The sequence below is a fragment of the Glossina fuscipes genome, unplaced genomic scaffold, assembly GCF_014805625.2.
Source record: "Glossina fuscipes isolate IAEA_lab_2018 unplaced genomic scaffold, Yale_Gfus_2 86, whole genome shotgun sequence".
NCBI lineage: Eukaryota > Metazoa > Arthropoda > Insecta > Diptera > Glossinidae > Glossina > Glossina fuscipes.
The window spans coordinates 426,092-441,938 of record NW_023998440.1 but is presented as its reverse complement, the minus strand read 5'-3'; the positions used below and the strand labels follow the sequence as shown (position 1 = coordinate 441,938).

Genomic DNA, 15,847 nt, shown 5'->3' with positions numbered 1-15,847 from the left:
AAGTCTGAAAGTTTATGAAAATATTTCTTTGAAACCAGAAATCGAAATCCATTGGTTTCTTTTTTCTTCGAGAGAGAGAGAGAGGGCAACATTGAGGACCACAAAGACATAAGAAGTTTTGAAGATATGATTCAAAATCTAGCAATCATCGCAGGGTTTTTTTTGAAAAAATTAACTTCAAAAAAAGTAAAGAAATTATATTCGGCGAATCTATTATAACTGACATGTTTACCTTAAAAGAGAAACAAAAAGGAAGCTGCACTTTAGCTGCACATTAGGAGAGCACGGCGGAAATTTTTCTATTTTTGCACTGGAAATACCATAGAGTCAGTAAATTGTTAGCGTGGCATCTTTCCTCGCAAAAAAGCGAGTTTTTGGTCTTTGAACGTAGAGGTGTTGTTCTGTGGGCGTGTCCCTCGAACATTTCAGGCTGATTTGAATGCCTTCTCCTCCTCCTGCCGATATTTAATTTAATTTGTGGCCGGGAGTACTTTTACCATAGAGCGATACACAGACGGACACATCGGCCGACAGGTATTTCATACCAACATATGTGTATAAGATATGGTTTCTTTTGAAAGTATAACTTGAAGTTCTCGATGCTAAGTATAGAAAGTTGACTTATTTTTTTCTTCTTTTTGAAAAAATCAAGCGTAGATCAACAGTAGAGTCGCCAAGAATTCGAGTTCATTGAAAAAACCTGCAATGCCGAAGTTATAGTTGAAATTCTGCAGCATATCCACGCAATCCCCAAATACAAAAAATCCGCTGCTAACAAGTTAGTATTCGCCGGTTCAAATGTTAGTGCGGTAGAATTTATTTTGTTCGTAGCTATAGTGAATGTTCAGGCGGTAAAGGCTTATCACTTATCGATTGGGTGCACCGATCCGCACCAAGTGATACCATGAGTTGGAGATATCCCCTGAGTGGTTGCTCATTAAAAAAGAAATAAATGAATAAAATTGAAGCCACGAGAAGCGAACGCTGAAACAAGCTGAAGAAAAAAGGCCTTTTGAAATTTTAATTTGGAAGAAATTTTTGTCTTAATTGAACCCTTATTAAGGGTTTAATGATTTTGGCCACTTCTATTGGCAGGGCAGGGTTGCATTTAAATTTTTTTTGTCGTTTTTTTTATATTTGCCGAATTGTTCAGCGCATTCGAAACAGTTGCAATACAGCGCTGCGACTCTGTACGTAAAGCTGATGTCATGGACCATTTACAATGGTTTGCCTTTCATGATATTTTTTTTTTCACAATTTTTGTATACTTTCGAGAGTGTTACAGGCCCCCAAAGAAACAAGAAACGAAATTCAGAGTACATTGCTTAAAAAAGTTTCAGTTGCAATAAAATTTTCATAGTCATAAAACTGACTGACTATCTTTGCAACGTCAGCTCGTTTGTTATGGAAAGAAACTGGCGTTTAAAAAAAGACAGTTTTCCCATTCGTTACATTAGCGGTGTGTAGTAAGCGATCAATGTTTTTAGATTTGTCCCCTTTTCCACCATGGCATGGTAGTCTTGCTGAGACAGCATTTTATGTCTTTATGTTTACTGTAGAGTTATTTTTTTAAAACTATCGCAACTAATTTTTTCTCTCAAGGAATGGCGTCAAATAAAATAAATATTTATTTTAATTTGTATACATTATAGTCAATATAATCTTAAAATGGATTCTATTTCCACTTAAAATAAAATTGATACTACTCGATAATACCCGAACATAAATAGAGAAAATTTGTTTCGAGTTAAAAACTTTTTATATAAATAACTCCGTAATAACTATATGAGTACGTGTGACGATTTAAAGGCACTTAAAAAGAAAAAAATTAGAATTATTTACGTAAATTCATGAAAAGTATTTACTTAAAATATCTTGTGTTCTTCATTTTCTATGTAACGCATGGAAGTAAGTGTAAGGGGTCCTATAAAAATATATTGATTTCTCGCTTACCACGAGAACCTAGTCCATTTTTGTACCTATCACCTGAGGAGGAAGGTTTGCAAGTCCCAGGAGAAAGCATTTGAGACGCCCCAAAGTGTGTATATTCTTGATCAGCATCAAATCCTAAATCGATTTAAATATGTCCGTCTGATTAATGTGTGTTGTAAACATTCTCTTGGTCGCAAAAAAAAAAATCATCGATTTTAAATTTGGCAGAAACCGTGGAAGTCTTTGCATACAAGTTGATACTGGAAATGGTTCAAATCGGTCGAAGGACACGTCTACAGCGCCACATAAACTGATGATAACTTTTTTGCTCATTACTCATAAACTATACCACAAATGTACAAAATGTACAAAAATTTGAAGGCATATTCTACGGGCGATGATGTAACATTTGTGCACAAAAATGGAAAAAGTTAACCACGCCTGCCCCATATTACAGTGTTTAAAAAATTGGTTATTTTTTCAATAGCTTTGTAACACGCAGAAACATTCTGCGAAAACGCCATAAAGTATACAAAGTCTTGGCCAGTTTCAAAACTTGAATGCATCGAAGCATGTCCGCCTGTTCGTCTGTCCATCTGGCTGATTGTGCAACTTTATAGTATTTGTGGTAAACATTCTCCCGTTAGCGAAAAGGAATATATCGCCTACAAATTCCCAAAAGAATTGACCTAAACTTTTCAAAAGACGCGCCTACAACGCCCACATGCCTTTACGACAAAAACTTTTGCTTTGAAAATAGAAAAAATCAATTGCGCCCACTCCATATTATAGAGCATGAGAATTTTGTTCTTCTACTTCTTTTGTCCTTTTTTGGGGTAACCGGTGATGGGTATAAAAAATTCGTTTCCGGCCGAATTTAATTTTCTTACTTGTTTAACGATATTTTTTTGCTCGGTCACTTGAATAAAACCAGACTGGCGATATATGAATGTAACGATCGGTAAAGGCGTAATTTAGTGAAAAAATGTGCATGAAGTAAAATTTCTCAAGGATAATTAAATAAAAAAAATAAAATAACTAAATAATATGTCAACTATAGATATCTTTGCCGCTTGACGAATCTTATGGTCTGTCTCTAAAACCTTTGTCTTGCTAGCAGCCAGTTATCCTATTGCCTACCTAATCTATGCTAACTTGATCGTCATGAGATTGATTTTAAGATCGAATTAGAAGAAATGTCTGCCCGTAGTTCTTGGACTCGCTGTTATCGAAGAAAGGACTTCATTAGGGTGGTAGACCACTGTAAGTTTTTCAAAATATTGGAAATTTGTGAAATTGTGTTTTTTCCTGAAGAGACCGCTTGCGTACTACGGCTATCTGCTGGAAGTTACAACCTAATGCTTTACCTGTTGATTTCTTGCTTCTCTAATACGCTAACTAATCTCTTCAAAAGGTGTTTCGTTTCCAAACAAAGATACTTTAGTGAAGCTTCGCGCACACAACTGATGGGTGGGTACGAAGTTGAGACCGATTTGAAAGCTTTCAATGCTTTTCAAGTTTTTCGATGTTGGTTACGAGTTCAGTTTTTAAATTGTACATTATCCTTCCATCTTCTCCATCATTTCGAAACATGTAAATTGTAAATCCTGCAATTCTCTCTTCGGTAGACTTTGGTCGAAAATTGCACTTTTTCACCCAAATACTCGCCAATTAAACAAAAGTCATTATTTTCAAAAACCCATATGCTTTTGATTAGACAGATATAGGAAGTAAGGAGAAACGATTTTTTTTTTTTTTTTTTTTGATTCAGATATGAACCGGCGATGTTGCTGTCTGCAGCACACCTTGAGCTAATCACGTGTTCAGAGAACAGCTGAGGTGTTGCCGTTTTTAAATATCTTTCAAAAATAAATTTTTTTCTAATACTTTAAGGCATGCTTAGTAACCTTCCCATATATTATTGCTCTGGTACTTTATCGTTCATCCAAAAAAAATTGCCAAAAAAACTCTTCTTTTTTTAGGCTGTCGTAGTGCTCTATCCATTTAAGTTTACTGGTCGGTTTAGATTGCTTACATCTAATTGCATCGATTTCGTTTTTTCAAATTTTTCTCTTCAAATGGCAAGCATCTCTTTACACTAAGTATGTTCACTTCTGGCTTTCTTTTGGTCACGTAAGGCCCATCGCTTCACAGAATTTCATTGAAATAATTGATCGGAAATGAATTATATAAAAGCAGTTTAATAGGTCCTATATAGGGTTCACTCAAATGAACCATGCTTGTTAAAGGGAAAAGTAACTTGATGAGCTATTAATTGCCAGCAGATAATTAACTTGATTTGCTCTTTAATTAGAAAACCAAAACCCTCTTGCACATAATCTCTTATACGTAATGCTTCGAATGTGTCGCAAACGGTTCAATAATTTTAAAACCTTTTTACATTTTAGTGATAAGCAAATAAGGGCAACATGCTTGGATGAGTACATTGCCGGTGGTGGAAAGCCGGAAAGTACTGCTGCTCTTGCTGGTTATGTAATACCAATAAATTTCTTATATTTTTTTTCGTAATCGCTTTTATTGAGAAACACGTACTTTTGCTGTTTCTTTTCAGGCTTGGATTTAATTGTTTCTTATTGTAGTTTGTACGAATCGTAAAGCACTTGATTTTTTCTTTTTTTTTTTGTATTTTAGTTAAGCATATAAAAAATTACATTAATAGATGCACTTGTCGTAACCGACTCAGAAAATACAGAAAAAAAAAACAAAGTAAAACACTTGTTCAAGTCATTCGAAAAAAGAAAGAAGAAAAATAAGAAAGAGTGAAAAAAACTCAATTTTTCAGACTTCCTTACAGCACTAATGTCAGTTAACAACTACTTATACTCGTTCAATTTGTTAACATTTTGTCAATTCATCATAATTCACTTAAAACACATTAAACACATTTTTATAAGTGAATGTGTGTGTGTGTGTGTGTGTGTGTATGTGTTTGTGTATAAAAACAGACACAGATACCGGCTTTAGTTTTATACATTAACAAGAGTGTTATTATAAATTAAAAGCGACGAGAGAGACGAACTACACTATGCTATGCTATGCTATGCTTAAACTAATAATCATTCTAATTCTCATATAAGGACAATTATCAAATTCACACATACATCTCTGTATGTGCATGCAGTCGTTGTGATAGGTTTTCTAAACAACTGTTTTTTAATGGAGAGAAAGTGATGATTTTCCTGTATTTGTTCAAAGAAAATGTGAATATGTCGTACAATAAAATCATTAATAAAAGTCGAAAAAATACAAAGAAAAAAAGAAAATTTTTGTGAAAAATCACGTGCGAGTTGTTAGATTTTTCTTAGTGCAAGACAATCAACTCTAATAAAACGTGACATTTTCAGGGCTGTTATCCGGGCGCTCCATTGATCTGAATGAAGCAAACGACGGCCATTCATTCATTCGTTGTAAAGTTCGTGTGTGGGAAATTTAAATGCTCATAAACATAAGCCAAACGAATGTACAAATTTATGTACATACACATATGATTATCATCTAAATGTGTAAAGTGTACAAATAAATGGAAAAAAATGATATGTACACCGTCTTATTGCTTTGGCATCAAGCATCAACCTTCGAATATACATCAAACTAGTTGAACATGTCAATCGTGAATATTTGCCATGAAAACAAGGGCAACTGACAATTATCGAAACGTGAAACTGATCTTCCTTTCCCAAATTTTCATTCTCATCTTCAGAATGTAAGCGTCGGTATCCCAATAGTGAAAGATAAACGGAAAAAAGATTGGACAGATAGATTCTCGAGACTAAATCCGCACAGAGTTCTACTTCAATCAAGAACGTATATCCTCTTTTGTCTCTGCTCTAGATATAACGCTTCCTAATTATCATAGTACCCGTGCATCTAAAAAAATTCTGGCTACAAAACGATTGACAACTTTATTATGTCTCTACATTTCCTTCACAAAATGTGTCTGACTTCTTCGGTGGCAAATGTTTCCAAAGGAACACGATGACGAATACCTACAAAGGTTAAGGGTGTGAAGATAAATTCGAATTTAACTAGTACAGACACCTACCACTTCTGTTAACATACCTCTGTTAACGACTTAAAAGAGCTCATGTTAAATAATTACAATTGAGATATAGTTGGTTTGAAAGCCTAATCCGTCCACATTAAAAAAAAGAAAATATTTTTGTGGACATTTCATGAATCAATATAAAACTACCTTTCAAGCAAACTAAACAAATTCAAATTCTGCTTATGGAAACTATTTTTAACGGTATTTGAAATTTGGTATGTTAGCGACAACTGCATATGAAAAAACACCCAAATTTGACACTCTGGTGCGTCCAAACTAGAAAATGTCGCCTATCTTCACCTATATCATGTGAATCTATATAAAAACGCCTGTCCAATGAGCAAAAAATTCAAACTTTTCTTTCGGGAACTGTTTTGAACGATCTTTTGAAATTTGATATGTTAGCGAAGAACGGTAAAATGTGGTATAGTATAGTGTATTTTGTACTGAAAATCATTGTACTATAGTATAGTGTATTTTGTACTAGAAATCATTGTTCTACAGTATAGTATATTTTGTACTGAAAATTTTTGTACTACAGTACAGTGCATTTCGTACAAGAAATCATTGTACTGCAGTACAAAATTTTTGTACTACATAATAGTGTATTTTGTACTAGAAATCATTGTACTACAGTATATAGTATTTTGCACTAGAAATCACTGTACTACAGTATAGTGTATTTTGTACTGAAAATCATTGTTCTACAGTATAGTGTACTTTGTACTAGAAATCATAGCACTACTGTACAGCATAGTGTATTTTGTACTGAAAATCATTGTACTACAGTATAGTATGTTTTATACTGAAAATTTTTGTACTACAATATAGTGCATTTTGTACAAGAAATCATTGTACTGCAGTACAAAATTTTTGTACTACATAATATTGTATATTGCACTAGAAATCACTGTACAGCAGTATAGTGTATTTTGTACTGAAAATCATTGTTCTACAGTATACTGTACTTTGTACTAGAAATCATAGTACTACTGTACAAAATTTTTGTACCACAGCGTAGTACATCTTGTACTGAAAATTTTTGTTCTACAGTACAGTGCATTTTGTACTGGAAATCATTGTACCACAGTATAGTATATTTCGTACTGAAAATTTTTGTACTACGGTATAGTGTATTTTGTACTGAAAATCATTGTACTACAGTATAGTGTATTTTGTGCTGAAAATTATTGTACTACAGTATAGAGTATTTTGTACTAGAAATCATTGTACTATCGTACAAAATTTTTTTACTACAGTATAGTGTATTTTGTACAAGGAATCATTGTACTGCAGTACAAAATTTTTGTACTACGGTATAGTGTATTTTGTGCTGAAAATCATTGTACTACAGTATACTGTTCTTCGTACTAAAAATCATAGTACTACTGTACGAAATTTTTGTACTACAGCATAGTGTATATTGTACTGAAAATTTTTGTACTACAGTACAGTGCATTTTGTAATGGAAATCATTGTACTACGGTATAGTGTATTTTGTACTGGAAATCTTTGTACTACAGAACATTGCATTTTGTACTGGAAATCATTGTACTACAGTATAGTGTATTTTGTACTGGAAATCATTGTACTATAGTATAGGGCATTTTGTACGAGAAATCATAGTAACAAAACTTTTGTACTACAGCATAGTGTATTTTGTACTGAAAATTTTTGTGCTACAGTATAGCGTAGTTTGTACTGAAAATCATTGTACTACAGCATAGTATATTTTGTACTGAAAATATTTGTACTACAGTATAGTGTATTTTGTACAAGAAATCATTGTACTGCAGTACAAAATTTTTTTACCACGTAATAGTGTATTTTGTACTGGAAATCATTGTACTACAGTATATTGTATTTTGCACTAGAAATCACTGTACTACAGTATAGTGTATTTTGTGCTGAAAACCGTTGTTCTACAGCATACTGTAGTTCGTACTAGAAATCATAGTACTACTGTACAAAATTTTTTTACCACAGTATAGTATATTTTGTACTGAAAATTTTTGTACTACGGTATAGTGTATTTTGTACTGGAAATCATTGTACTACAGAACATTGCATTTTGTACTGGAAATCATTGTACTACTGTACAGTGCATTTTGTACTGGAAATCATTGTACTATAGTATAGGATATTTTGTACGAGAAATCATAGTACTACTGCACAAAACTTTTGTACTACAGCATAGTGTATTTTGTACTGAAAATTTTTGTGCTACAGTATAGCGTAGTTTGTACTGAAAATTATTGTACTACAGTATAGTGTATTTTGTACTAGAATACATTGCACTACAGTATAGTTTTTTTTTGTCCTAGAATATAGTGCATTATGCTAAAGTATACTATACTAGTACTATACTTTACTATACTAGTATATATATATATGCTATACTATACTCACAACCATTTTTCGCTAACATATCAAATTTCAAAAGATCGTTCAAAACAGTTCCCGAAAGAAAAGTGTGAATTTTTTTGCCCATGCAATAGGTACTTTTATATAGATTCACGTGATATAGGTGAATATAGGCGACATTTTCTAGTTTGGCCGCACCAGAGTGTCAAAGTTGGGTGTTCTCCCATAGCTATGTTATGGTAACATACCAAATTTCAAAAAATCGGTAAAAATAGTTCCTGAAAGCAAAGTGTGAATTTTTTTTGCTTAATCGATAGGTATTTTCATATAGATTCACGTGATATAGGTGAATATAGGCGACATTTTCTAGTTTGGCCGCACCAGAGTGTCAAATTTGGGTGTTTTCCCATATGCAGTATATTCACGAAATGTCCACAAAAATATTTTCTTTTTTTTAATATGGACGGATTAGGCTTTCAAACCAACTATAGCTCAATTGTATTTAACATGAGCTCTGTTAAGTCGTTAACAGAGGTATGTTAACAGAAATGGTAGGTGTCTTTACTAGTTAAATTCGAATTTATCTTCACATCCTTACAAAGGTTTTTCTCCATAGAAACGCATGCTTTCGTACAATTGTTTCGAACAAATGTTGCTGAAAGAGAACACGACGTTAAGGAGGGTACGGTTATCGTTTAGGCTATAAATGAACAAAAACGCGGTTCTTTCGTACTGGGTACATATTTTTAAAAGGTGCTATTTTTTTCTTGAGAATAATCAAATAGAAAATGTTTACAATTGAAAACGTTTCATAAAAGGGAAGAAAATTTACTTTCATTAGTATTTATTGTTAAATGAATGAGCGCAGAACTTATTTAAGAACCAAAAAAAGACGCGCAACAAACCCGTCTATATAGTTTTAAAAATTTAAAACATCGTTACACAAGTCAATCATCAATCTCATCAATAACGTTGCCGCATGCACGAGTAGTTAAGAGTCGGGATTATCAATCTGTTGCGCGTGGGTTCAAATCTCATTGCGGTTTGGTCAGTTATGGTCGCTGCTATCAAAAGTACTTAGTCGATAAAGCCATACCCCTCACCGATTGGGCAAACATTTACTAGGCTGTGGCACTACCTACTACTTCTTTCCTTGATTATCTCTAACCACCGCCAGCGTGTACTATCCCCTGAGAGACAGTTCATAATCAAGCAAAACAAAAAAAAACAACTGAAAGAATTATACTCGGTCGTGATCGAATCTTTATTATCCGTCACCGTTATCCTAAAAAAGAAAGTAAAAGTAAAAGCACTAAATTGAGTGAAAACGACCGATTCTTTCTATTTGCAGAATAAAAATTTTTGTTGTGTAGGCGGGTGGGCGTTGTAGGCGTGTCCTTTGAAAATTTTGGATCGTTTCTAAATTCTTTTGTAAATGTGTAGATGATATTTTCATAGATAGATACTTCACAGTTGGGTAGACGGACAGATGGACAGACATGTTTAGGTACATTCCAAATATGAAAACGAAAAATGAAAAATTTATATATTTTATAAGGTTTTTTAAACCTTGTTTCTGCGCGTTATAAAGGTATTGAACAAAACGAAATTTTGATACAATGTGTTATTAGGTAAACGCGTTCCTTTTTTCATTTTTTGTACAAGTTTTGCAGCGTCGCTTATAGAACATGCGTTCAAGTTTTTACACATTTATCTGGTATTATTTATTATAAAAACCAATTTTTAGCTCCTTTTAAAAAACAGAGGTGTTCCAGCTTAGCCCATTTTCAATATCGTCCTGCGGGCAAGAACTTCCAATGTTTCTGCCAAATTTGAAGTCGATAGCTGCATTTTTGCGGTGAGGAGAATATTTACAACAAACATTACACAAACGGACAGACGGGCATGCTTAAATCGATTCAGAATTTGATGATAATCAAGAATATATACACTTTTTGGGGTCTCTGAAGCTTTTTTTTGGGCGTTGCCCCTCACCTTCGGTGATTGATATAAAAACTTGTTACGAGAAAAAAGTCAATGTTCCCTGCGACAAGGAAAGTAAGGCATATTGTATGAGCTGTAAGAGTTAGCCAAGAATATCTCCTTTCTTATAACGAACACATAACCACTTTAAACTAAGCCTCGATTCAGAGAAGTTGTTGCGGAACAAGTTACCTACAAACGAAATAAGCTCTGTAGGCTTTTGTAAATTGCTTACGGCGCGTTTGGTTATGACTTTCAATTGCACCCCATTTCTTGCATGAGCTTACTTTCTTTTCACTTTTCTCACGTAAGCATTTTGTTCGCCTAAAGGGTAGTCGTTCATTCAAAATTCAAAAACGAGTCCTGACTACACAACAATATCTACGAGGACTTACTCCCTTTCCGCTTTTCACTCAAATTACTCTCTAAAAGAACACAAATTGAACCAAGAAAGCTTGAATGGAAGTTCATCTTAATCCTGTGAGGCTCATTCTGTTTGTTCAATGTTCATTATTTATAGAGAGTTACTTCTGGTTTCCGATTCTTCAACACGTCTCGCCGATTATCATTTCACTGCAGACGCTAACGGGAAAGATGACGATTTTTATTGTGAATTCGCTCTGAGTAAAAAGATTCTCGTTTGATTCGATAGCAATTTCAAAGCAATTAATAAAATTGGAACTTTTAATCTCAGCAAAGCAGCAAAGCGGAGCCTTACATCGAATGCATCTGCAATCAGTGGCTGTTTTTGTCGTGCATAGCCACTCGATAGATGGTTCTGTTGCCGGAAAGTGCTCGTGTGCGGTTTGCTTGGGATATTTTGAAAATTGCAAGAAGAAATGAGTCAGGGGAACATCAATAAGTTGCGGGAGCAACTTTCATTGGAAAGAATATTTAATAGCCACCCTCGTCATATTATTAGTTAATACTATAGCTGCCTTAGATTATTAAGTATTCGTATTGATAGAAGAAGAAAAACAAAGCTAAGGATAAGGCGAAAGTTTGATTTCTAAATGATTTGACTCAAAACGAAGAGAATTGACTCGACATAATACGAATTTTGCTGCTATTCTCTTGGAATTATTGTACAGTTTTCTTTTTGCAAAGTCTTCAATGTTTAACGATATATCCATAGAGATTACAATAATATTTGTAGGAAACGTGTGTATCATTAATAGCATAAATTAAGTTCTACCGCATTTTAGTTTAAGTGTAAACCATCCGAACTGCATTTCAAATGCGTGAATGAATGAATGAATGTATGAATGAATGAACGAATAGTTTGCTAGATGGAGGCTGCACAATTTATTCTTTCTTGTTGATTTTTCATTTTATTAACAAATTTGTTAAGCCGTTTAAAACTAGTAATCAAGTGCTTAAAACTAGTAAAGAAAAATGCGATCGTCGTCCACGTTTGGGAAACAAGGTTAATAATAATAATTTTTAAGATTTAAAACGCTTTGTACTCAATTTCTCGGCTCTACAATTATGGAGGCGGTTGGCACAGCGGTAATTATAAAAAGGTATTCTAAAATGTGGAAGCACAACAAAAAAAAAAAAAACAAAAAAAGGCAAAAAATAACTTTGCATACCAGCTAATTTTTTTTATGTAGATACCGAACTGAACTTAGAAATTTCAATGCTAAATATACATATATGAGTATGTGCATATATATAGGATTAGGTGTGGATTGCGGTCTAATTGTGTTTAAGCTTTTAGCAATAAAAACCCGCCCAGATTTCGTTAAACATTTTCTCTCTTATTAAATTAAATTAAACATTTTACCGATCTCGGACGTTAAGAGTATGTTCAATTTCCAATAATGCCGGTAACACCAACAGATACATAAAGGATACAATTACTTCACCGCAATCTCGGTGATGATTTCCTTAAAAGCAATGTAAAAGAGGGAAACTTCTCCTATAAGTTCTTCTATATAATAACGCATCTTCCCAATAGCTCAAATTTTTAAGCATTCCTGTCCTTGTCAACAAATTTAAGTTATTTCCAATTCCAAATATCAACAAATTTCCGTAAAATCGAGCAAACAATTTATTACTTATTTCTAAAATTCTGTACAATTCAATAGCAGTTCATTCAATTGGTTTCAATTGTAAACTTCTTATAACGCGGTTTCTATAACACATGGGCACGGTTTCCTTATAACGCCATTGGTATCAACTTCAATTTTTCACATGAGCACGACGTAAATTCCAAAACGATGTCTTTAACGCCTTATCTCAGGCAGTTGATTACAAGCAACGTGTTTTTTTTTCGCAAGGAAAACTTGACAACTCGTGAGGATATTGAATATTTACATATAGAAAGATTGTGCTTTTTCATTATATCCTACACCACTTATGATAAAATGAAGCGTTAAGTTTGTGCGGATGTATATAACACCCGGAAAGATTCGAGGTGGATCACTATAACGTGTTCATTTGATTTTGTTTGTTTTTTTTTTTGATGCATTTGATCATCGATTCATTGAGAGATATTCCGTATGGTGATCAAGTGATCAGGAATCATTACAGAGATAATCGAAGAGAAATTTCTTAAAGATCCTTTAAATGCGTTTTGGAGCGGCGCACACTCTATCTCCCTTTTATATGCTACGATTAAGATTTGCTTGGTCGAAATTCAAGTTCAGAACAATCAAGACAAGAACCAGTTTGGTGATTGGTTTTTGAAATATTTACGATTTCACAATCGCAAGTGATTTATATCACTGAAGCTAAGATCATCTCAAGTGGAACTAACATGGATGAAGAAACTTGCTGAGCAAAGTGAGTATGCTAGTGCTAGTGCTCATCCTTGTAGAATTTATTTCCCTGGTCTAAGTAAATTATAATAATTATAATAATAACAAAATGTAAACGAATAGCATCCGTAAAGAAGTAGAAGGTATTTTATATAACGCTATTTATCTTTAGGTTGGAAAAGCTACAATAGGCCGCATAATTAGCTTAGTCCCTTTGTTTAATTCCAAAGCCACCAAGGTGGTGGGAACCATTACAGGCAACTGTTGGGCTAATATTTTCGGGAAACGAAGTTATATTGCCTAACAGACTTCAAAACATTTTCAAATAATACAAGAAATGTAAAACTGAAAGAGTTTGGCTCAACTGAAAGCGAAAAGTGCAGAGAAAAAGTACGAGTTTAGAGAGGGAAAAAATCATTTTTTGGGATCACAAAGGCGGTCTACTAGTGATTAACTTGACGGAATACCGTTAGATAACAAAGATAATAGAACATATGTGATATTGAATGCATCTGGCTTAGATTGAAATCCATTTTGCGTTGAAAGCGTAAAAATTGATGCGTGAAAGGCTTTTTTCATCAAAGGAAGCAAGAGAAACCGGTAAAGAGGTGAGGTAGTTCAAAAATGTTCACAACGCCTCCATACTCTTAGAAGAGTAGAGAGAAAAGTATGGACATCTTGAGAATACCTTTGGAACTTGATACTAATCATCTAATCTACTTAAACAAAAAAAAAGAAGAGGAAGAGCTAATAGTGTTAATTGCTAGTGCTCAGCCTACTTTTCGACCTAGAATATCTTCTTTTGGTTTAAATAAATTATCATAATAATAATAATAATAATAAGAATAAGATAGTGTCGAACCATATTATTAGTAATCGATTTTTTAAAATAACCCTCGACCCTTTTCATTACTTTAAACATGAAAACGATCTCCGTTGACTTATTGACGAATCCGCAATTAAGCGAAAAGATAAACAGTTTTTTACACGTCATTTACTTATCCTTAGGCGGTAGTGATAGGTACTCAAGGTTCGCTTTTAAACGAAAATGTCTTAATTATTTGCCTTTTCCTTTTTTATTAGTTTTCAAGCATAATTCTAAAAATTTTATTTTTTCCACAAACGTGGCGTGCACATGCACGTACAGCGCAATAATATTAATACAGAAAGCATAAAAGTGAAATAGAGAAATAAAGCAAAACAACGGTTTCTTGTTTTTTTCTTTTTTTATTACTATTTTAATTTTCATTATTATTATTTTGTATTTTTTTTTTCTTGTTACTTTCAACACATGTAACGTATTGAGCACAAGCCAGTGAACAATCTAAACTAGCTTAAGACCACATATATCATATGCATAACATACAACAAACAGGTCTTATAAGCAAATATTTCACATAAAATAGCTATAAACAATAAAAATACATTTTTTTTTTTTTTTTTTTTTTGTTGTATGCAAAACAAGAAGCACACATAGGAAGGCTACTGCTGGTTAAGTAAGACAATTGAAAGCTTTAAATATTTTATATACTTTAAGCTTATGTAGCTAAAAAGGCTTGGTTTAGCTTGTGCTAATGTTTTCTATTTTTCTTTATAGTTCTGTTCTTGTCTTCTTTCATCTTGGGTTGTCATGTCTTATAAACGAACAGCAAAAATTCTTCTTGTCTTATATGTTATTGAAGCTATCGTAGGCATTAGTTCATTTTTATTTATTTAATTTATATTTTTCTTCTTCTTCTTCTTTTTCTTACACATAGCTTCAAAGCAATTTTTACGGCTGTCCTAATAAAAGTAGCTATAAAAAGCCCTTTATTCACGTCATTGACACTTTGTCATCATTAAAAAAACTAAAAATCAAATCTTTCATCTCAACACAGAAAGCATCCCATTGTCATGAATCAGAAAAAAGAAAAAAAAAATTTAAAAAAAAACGAAAAGAATTGAAATCTTTTAATAAACACAAGTGTTTGCTTTAACCAACGAGATTAAAGGTTAAGTATCGAATACAAGCACTTTTTCAAAATCAGAACAGTTATCATGAAAATCTCATAGTCGCCTAAGTAACTTGTGCTAATCATTGAACGGAATGTACTTTTTTCTTATGCAGATTATTGTAGTCGTTCGATGAGTAACGCTTAGACATGTTTCCAGAGCGTTATGCTTTTAACCTTTTCTTCTTTCGCTTTTAAATCTCCGCGTGGATAAAACAAAAATGTAAATTTATTAACAAAATTAATTTAAAAAAAAAAAATATAAACACCGTAAAACAAAAAGACAAGAAAAACTACAACATAAGTGTAGATACAAGTCAACTAGATGACTGGTAATGTAATTACAATAAAATAATAGGTTGAAAGTAAAGCTCTGTCGTATTTTATTCATGTACTTTTCTTTAGCACAAAGGCAAGAAATTTAATGTAATCTCCAACAGTTGTATGATGAATGCCTAACTCTTCTGCAATTTCGCGGCTTCTTAATGTGAATTATTTTCCAACATGGATCGCAAAACATCATTATCGATCACTTTCTCGGAGGCTCAGATCCCCGGAACGAAATTTTCTAAACCATCTTTGCCAAATACGAATATTTACAATATCTTTTCCAAATACCGCGTTTAAATTTTTACATGCAACCGATGCCTTGCTTTCTTTTTGGAATACATACAAAATGGAGGGTCATAGATGCACTTTATCTACTGGGATGTTTTTCTCTTTAAATATCACAAGTAAATAATGAACGG

The 15,847-nt window shown here is 33.1% G+C and overlaps 1 protein-coding gene across 3 annotated transcripts in view; it reads right to left on the bottom strand.

Annotated features, from left to right (window-relative positions):
- The window catches only part of LOC119638274 (semaphorin-1A), a 48,797-nt gene that overhangs the window by 7,190 nt on the left and 25,760 nt on the right, over window positions 1-15,847 (bottom strand). Inside the window, exon 1 of one of the 3 annotated variants that reach the window (XM_038034967.1) lies at window positions 4,486-4,698. The exons of the other annotated variants lie outside the window; for them this stretch is intronic. The gene's annotated coding sequence lies outside the window, so the exon portion shown is untranslated. Of the gene's footprint in view, window positions 1-4,485; window positions 4,699-15,847 lie in introns of those variants that run through there. 3 annotated transcript variants of the gene reach the window in all.